Consider the following 8,037-nt stretch of genomic DNA (forward strand, 5'->3'; position numbering starts at 1 on the left):
ATAGTGAAACTACCTGGATCTTTGCATTTAGGTGGTAGCTTTCTTTGCAACAGTGCAGAGACATTCTCACTTACATGTACTATGTTGATGTATATTTCCTTCCTAATGCTAGAATATATTTAGTATAATGGCACAAGCAAGGGTGTCGAATCCACAGGGACTAATTGGACCTATGTAATTACTTGTTTTGCTAGAACTCTAAGAAATGAATCAAACTAATCAAACTAGGCATAAATAGGCAGATTTGAGATATGAATCAAACTAGTCTAAATAGGCATAAATAGGCAGATTTGTTATTTAACCTTGAAAGCATAAGAACGTGAAATAAACACAAACCAATGAATCAACAACTAATATATTGGGATAGTATCAAATGAAATGAAGCTAGGGATTCGATTTCACCATTGCTCAACTAAGTCCATGTTTGTTAAGTTAGTTTATACTCATTCATCTACCTATTTCTTGAGTTTGTTTCACTTGGATATGATCAACCATATGATGTGTGGATTTGATCAAATGTCTCTAATCTTGAACCTAATTGTGATGTGCAACTTTGGTTCATAATCTAGAGTATGTAATTCACAAGAAACATTCACTAAACCAAAGGGAACACTTGGCAGGATGTTTGCCAAGCTTTCCCTTCATTCATTCACAAATCCACCAATATTAGACATGATGTATGCTTTAATCTTGGCTAAATAATTTGTGGTTAACTCAAATGGACATCAAGCATACAAATCAACTCACAAATTCACAATTATAACAGAGAATGAAGCAAGAACTAGATAGACAAAATGAGCATTCTAACTTAATTACATGGCAAACTTTGCAAGGTTACATCGAATCCCTAAGGATAGATTAGTTACAATTCATGTTTACAACAGATTTGACATAAAAATATAAAACATGAATGAACATAGAATTGATAAGAATGAACCCTTGAAGCAAATCTGATGGTGAAGTCCTTGAAGAGTTCCTTGGTGTTCCTTCTCCAAGTATGGTGCGGATGAAGGTAAAATGGTGATGTTTGAATGGTTTCTGCCCTTGGGACAGAAATGGACAGAGAATGGAGTAAGATGGGAGAGTTTCAAGTGTGTAATGGACTGAATATGAAGAAGAACATTTTCGGAACTACTTTGGGACAGAAATGAGACTTGTTTTATGGAAAAGAATGTGTCCCCCCAACATTCAGATTGGATCTACATTTGTTTACTCATATGGCAGAGCATAAATCAGATGAAATGATGGGTTTCTGAGGTAGTGGACACATGGAATGGACAAGAACTGCAGGTATGTGGTTTATTTAATCCAAATGCATGTGTTCTTGCTGCCACAAGTGAGTGGAGTCTGCAAAGGTGGAATAAACCACCAGAAATTGCTTTGAATAAATCTGGAAATGGGAAAGGAAGCACACGGCATGGACATGATGGAATTTTCTGAAATAATGGTTGAATAACAAAAGGGAAAAGTGCAAACATGTGAATTTCTGCAAAGATTAAACATGAGAAAGATAATGGAATGCAAGGTCAGATTGTAAGCATGCATGTGAATGCATGTTTTGATGTTTAGAGTTGCAAAATCTGACTTGGAATCACATGAGAGTACACGGCATGGAATGATGTGTTTGTTGGTGTCAAAATGGCTGAAATGAATTAAGTGATGGAAATGGTGTTTTTGGCGCACAAGGGAGATGGAATGGATGTGGTTTGCATGGCACAAAGTTGCAAACATGCATGTGAATGCATGTTTGGGTGTTGAATCTGATTTGGTACTAGAAGTGCATAAAATGATGGGATGACAAGGGAATGCACGGCTAAAGTTTTGAACATGCATGTGAATGCATGTTATGGTGTTTGGAAGCACATGGCTGACTTCAATGTTGTTGCCTTGTTTAGAATCACCCAATATGGCCAAATTGCATTTCTTAACACTTCACATCTTTTCTGGAATGTTTTTACTTCAATTGCCTTCCCATTGATCCAATTTCACCCTTGGCTGCACACTAACACCAAATAAGGTAAAATGCAACTAGTTTAATCCAAAACAAACACAAAGACGCCAAATAATGAAGATATAAACGTATACAAAATGTGACTTATCATACTACCTCTTTCTCCCGAATCCGTTTCCTTGTTGTACAAAGCTTTTTCAAGAACTTCGCATACTTCGGGATTTGCTTGATTGCATCCAAAAGGGGTATGTTGACTTGAACTTTCCTAAATGTCTCTAGAACATCTTTTTCCTCCTCTTCTTTCTTGGATTGCAAAAACCTGCCAGGAAAGGGCACATTTAGTGGAAAGGAACTAGAAGAATTCGAATTTGGACTTACCTTGACGGGTTGAGATGGTTTAGGGGCATGTTGTGGTTGTGGCAAGGGTGGTTCTACCCTTTCCGTGGGTTGGGCTCCATGTTCTTCTTCTTGCAGCAGCTTTTCATCCTTTATTTGACTTGATTTTGATGAGTTTGGATCAGGCCCAACTTGCCTACCACTTCTCAACGTGATGGCCTTGGCGGTTTCAAATCCTCCTTTTGGATTAACGATGGTTGAACTAGGCAATCTGCCTTGCTCTCTAATTTGCCCCATGAATTCCGCTATTTGCCCTATTTGCTTTTCCAAATTGTCCACCCTTTTGTCTTGGATTTGCCTCTCTTTGTTTTGAGTTTGTACCTCCTGCGTCAAAGTAGTTAGTAACTTAACAACTTGATCATTGTCCAAAGACATACCTGAATTGGTTGGGGCAGTTTGCATTTGGGTTTGATTTGGTACGAATGGCTTCGTATAAAAACCCGGGGGTTGTTGCCTAAATCCTCCTTGTTGTTGGGGTTGTTGAGGCTCCCTCCACTTGAAATTTGGATGATCCCTCCATCCCGGATTGTAAGTATTTGAGTATGGATCATTGCGTGGCTGATTTTGGCTCCCAAATCCCACGGCATTAGCACTCTCCCATCCTCCATTTTCTATTAGTTGAGGACATTGATCATTGCGGTGGCCTTGCATAGAACATACGCCACAAACAATTGGTCCTTGTATCTTCATCCCTTCGGCCATCTGTGACACAATGGAAGTGAGGTTAGCTAATTGAGATTGAATGTCGAATGGAGAACTTACCTCATTAACTTGCTGCCGTGGGAAGTCTCTTTGCCCAAGTCCTTCATATTGTTGTGCATTTAGCGCTCGGTTGGCAATTAGAGTCTTTGCAGCCACCGGGGTTTTGTCTACCAAAGCACCTCCCGCCGAAGCATCTAGCATTTGTCTCTCAAGTGGAAGTAGTCCTTCATAGAAATATTGAATCAAAAGCTCTTCCTTCATTTGATGTTGTGGGCATGATGCAACTAGAGCCTTGAAACGTTCATAGTATGCTGGGAATGATTCGCCTTGGCCTTGTTCAATTCCACTAATTTTCTTCCTTAAAAGAATAACTCTCGAAGTGGGGAAGAACTTCTCTAAAAATGCTCTCTTCATACTTTCCCACGAAGTGACCGTTCCAGGTGCTAATTCATAAAGCCAATCTTTAGCCTTTTCCAAAAGAGAGAATGGAAAAGCTTTCATCTTCAAAATACTCTCATCTACGTTGATGGGTGTCATGCTTGAGCATACTACTTCAAACTCTTTAAGATGCTTGTTTGGATCTTCCATGGACAGTCCATGGTACTTAGGAATGTGGTGCAACAAGCTTGACTTCAATTCAAATTCATCGGTCTTGCCTTGGGCAGCCGCGGGGTATTGAATGCATAATGGTGCGGCATTGGCCAACCCCGAGGCCGAAAGCTCTTTAATGGTCCGATTGTCCGCTGCCATAACTTCTTCTTCCACTTCTTCAAACTCAGATTCGGCCTCTGAACTTGAACTAGGTTCACTAGGTTCGGGATGCCTCCTCTTTCTTCTCAAATCACGTTCAAAATCGTCGTTAAAGTCCAAGATATGTGCATGCACAGTTTGAGAACTCCGCGTCATGCACTAGTGCCTAAAACAAGGAAACAAACAAGTCAGAAACTAAAACTAATAACAAACAAATAACACACGAAAATAACTAAAAAGAAATAACAAGGGATTAGCAAAGTTGCTAATCCCCGGCAACGGCGCCAAAATTTGATACGAAAATTAACTTCACACACAAATTAACCCTCTTTTGACAATTGTAGCATATAAATAAGTAGGGATCGTTCTTACACCGGGGATTAGGAGGGCTTGCTAAACACTCTAAACTGACTCAAATAAATAAAATTAACCTTTCAAACACGTTCACAAGACTCACAATAGGCTAAAAACACTCAAAACTGCCTAAAAACACAAACTGGGCAGTTTTGAGCCTAAACACAAATTTGGACGAAATTTGGTTCTAACTTGACTCAAAACTCTTAAAAACACAATCTAAAACATATTTGAACTAATTAGACACTCTAAAATAAATGGGGATTTGGTTTTGGACGAAAATCAAACAAACAAAACAAGAAAGTAAACTAGGCAGATTTGGACGAATTTGATGGAATTAAGTGGATGGTGAGATGGCTAGGAGGTTTTTCTCCACACATGGCATACTTGCACATAATACAATTTCCAGTTGCTTAATCAATGAATTCATGAACCTCAACACCCCAAGTTAATTAGGTACGCTTAAATTAACTCTCAGATTTCCCTTAGGTCATTGAATTGAATGGAATTGGCGCATTGCAATCAAATTATTCCTTAAAAGTTTTCTATATGAAAGCGCATAAAAGAAAAATAATCAAAGATCATTAGGTTCTATGGAATTCATAGGTGTTGACGAGGCATTCGTAACTATGAAAGCGCATGATACTTATGCCAAGAATTCACTTATCATAATTGTGACCAACAATCTTAACTACTCATGAATATAATAAGTTCCCAACGATTAGGTGAAGTTCCCTCATACCCTAGCATCATGTTTATGCATGCAAATCAAGCGTGCACTCTCAATTCATATACATAAGCAAGTTTTAATTAAAATAGAGAAGCAAATTGAATTCATCATTCATGAAATCACAACTGAAAGTAATCAAATCATCATGCAAATACAACCATGGTTTCGAAATTCCCCCCTAGCCAAAGGGGGGATTAGTTCCTCATGCTTGCACAACAAAAAGTAGGGGTGGAAAAAATTCCCGAAAATCCCGAACCGAACCAAAAAAATCCCGATCCCAAACCAAAAATTTCCCAAACCGAAATTCCCGAAATTTTTGGGATGCTATCCCGAACCAATCCCAAAATTTCGGTATGGGATTCGGGATTGGCTTCTCGATATTTCTGGAATCCCATACCAAACCGAAAATATATAATATTAATTATTATATATATTTATACATATATATTATTCTTTTATAATTGATGCTAGTAGTTTCTAATTCATGCTCAGCAACCTAGAATGCCCTACACCTTGCATATTTTTCATGTTCTGTTTGATATTCATGTGGATTTTATTATTGCTGCTACCATGGCTGATGATTTCAGAAGGCTTGATTCTTTTGTCTCTCAACAGATTGCAAAAAGAGTTTAATTAATTTGAATTTTGACTATGATAAAAAGAGTCAAGCATGCCATTGTTCAATTAAATGGTAGTGTGAATGAAATGAAATTCCTACTTCATAAATGTGTTCTTGAATTATATATTTGAAGAACAATTCATAATTTCATATTTCAATTTGGGATTCCCGAAAATTTGGTTTGGGATTGGTCTTCAAATTCTCGTCCCGAAAAATTTCGGTTTGGGATTCGGGATACTAGTTTCGGTATGGTATCCCATACCAAACCACCCCTAACAAAAAGTATTGAATTTAAACATTGAAATCATAGGAAAGATTACACCTAAATGCTCAGCAATTCCAAGATGGATTCGATGCACAGATTGGCTCCTCTTCCTCCTCCTTGCTGCGGCACAAAGTGTAGGTGCTGGAATTGGTGGTTTTGGATGGTTTTTCCTTGTTTAGAGGGATGGAGGATGGTTGATTATGGTGGGGAAGTGATGTGAACTAAGTAAGCACACAAATTAAAACCCTCTTGTGACAATTGTAGTATATGAATAAGTAGGGATCGTTCTTAACCGGGGATTAGGAGGGATTGCAAAATCACTTGGAAACTGACTAAAAAATGTAAAATAAAGTTTGAAACACTAAACTAGACTCAAAGAATGCAAAACTAAACAATAAAACACAAAAACAAATCAAAAGACTCAAAACAGCCCCAAAACACTCAAAACTGCCTTAAAATCACTTTCTGGGCAGTTTTGAGCACTTTGGTAACTTTGGACGAAATTGGGTGATAGAATGAATCAAAATGCTTAAAAACACAAACTAAGATACTTTCTAACTAGATTGGACACTAAAGTAAAGGGGGATTGAGTTTTTGACGAAAATAAATTAAATGCACAGATTGTAAATTAAGGCAGATTCTAAAGATGAATTGAATGAAATTATGGATGAATGCTAGCTAGAAGGTTCTTCTCCACACATGTGACACTTGCATACACTTTGATTTTCAGTTGTTCTTCCAATAAATTATAAATACTCAACGCCCCAAATTAACCGTGAATTGCACTAATTAACCCTCAGTTTTTCCACAAGTTATTAAGTTGGATGATTGCATACGACAACCCAAAACATTCCCTACAAGTTCCCTACATGAATTGCATAGTAGAGATACAAGCAAGAATCATTAAGTTCTATGAAAAACATAAGCATTGACGAAGCATTCGTTACTATGAATTGCATGAAACTTATGCTAAGAATTCATTCAACGCGATCGTTTTCAAGCGACCTTCACTACTTGTGATTATAAGATTGTAACTATTAGGTGAAACTCCCTCATAATCTAGCATCATATTCATGCATGAAAACTAAGCGTGCACTCTCAATCAACATACACAAATAAGTTATCAATCAAATAGATGAACGAATTGAATCCACAACTTATGAAATTCCAACCAAAAGTAATCAATTCATATTGCAAGCATAAACATGGTTTCGAATCACCCCCTAGCTAACTAGGGGGATTTAGCCTCTCATGTTCACAAAAAGAGAATTACAAATGAATTTAAACATAAAGCACAAAGGATTGATTACACCTAGAACGCACGATGAATCCACTTGAATTGGTGCGCGTCGAAGCTCCTCTTTCCTCTTCTCCTTGCTGCGGCAGAGAGGTTTTCTTGTGTTTTTGGATGGTTTTCTGGGTTAGGGATAGATTTAAGGTGGTTTAGGGGTGTGGCAAGGTTATGGGGTGGTGTAGGGAGGTGTGTAAGGTGGTGGAGTGATGGAGGAAGGTTTGTATGGTGGCTGGTATGGTGGGGATTGCTGCGGACAGATTGGAAGTGGCTGGAATGGAGGGCTATAGGTTGCGGCTGCTAGAGGAGAATTAGGGTTATGGTGTCTACGGATGGAATAGAATGGAATGTGTATGAGTGTGTAGAATGAATGGGACTTGGAGAGAATCTGTGATGGTGGCTGCTTAGTGTTAGGGTGAATGTGTAGAATGGTGGCTGGGAAATCAAGTGTATGAAATTGTGTTAGGGTTATGGAATGCACGGCTTGGGAATGAATGGGAAGACTGGAGTGCACGGATTGAAGGAGGGAATTAGAGAGAATGGTGGCTGATGAAAAATATGAATTAGGGTGAATATTTGGTGCGGCTGCAAGGTTGTAGAACTAGGGTTATTAGGGTGAATGGCTGAGATTGTTTTGTGAATGAATCAAAGGCTATGGATTATAGGGAGAATATGAAAGTGACGGCTGAATGATAATTAGGGTGAAATATGGTTGGGAAGCTTGCGGATGGAAGAATGAATTAGGGTGAATGGTTTTTTTAGATGGGATTTGCGGCTGAAAATATGTGGCTGAATAATTGGAACCTCTAGGGTGCGGCTAGGTTTAGTTTAGGAGAGAATTAGGATGAGAATCTGAATGGGAGAATGAAAAGTGACGGCTAGGGTGAGATGAAAGGGCAAGGTGGCTGCAAGGTTAGAGCTAGGGTTTAGAAGCATGGATTTGGGCCTAAATGCCCCCCCTTGCACGGCAAGGATAGGG

This window comes from the organism of the source record quoted next, unplaced genomic scaffold (assembly GCF_019419815.1).
Source record: "Pyrus x bretschneideri cultivar Hongxiangsu unplaced genomic scaffold, Pyrus_bretschneideri_v1 Contig156, whole genome shotgun sequence".
In the NCBI taxonomy this organism is placed as follows: Eukaryota; Viridiplantae; Streptophyta; class Magnoliopsida; order Rosales; family Rosaceae; genus Pyrus; species Pyrus x bretschneideri.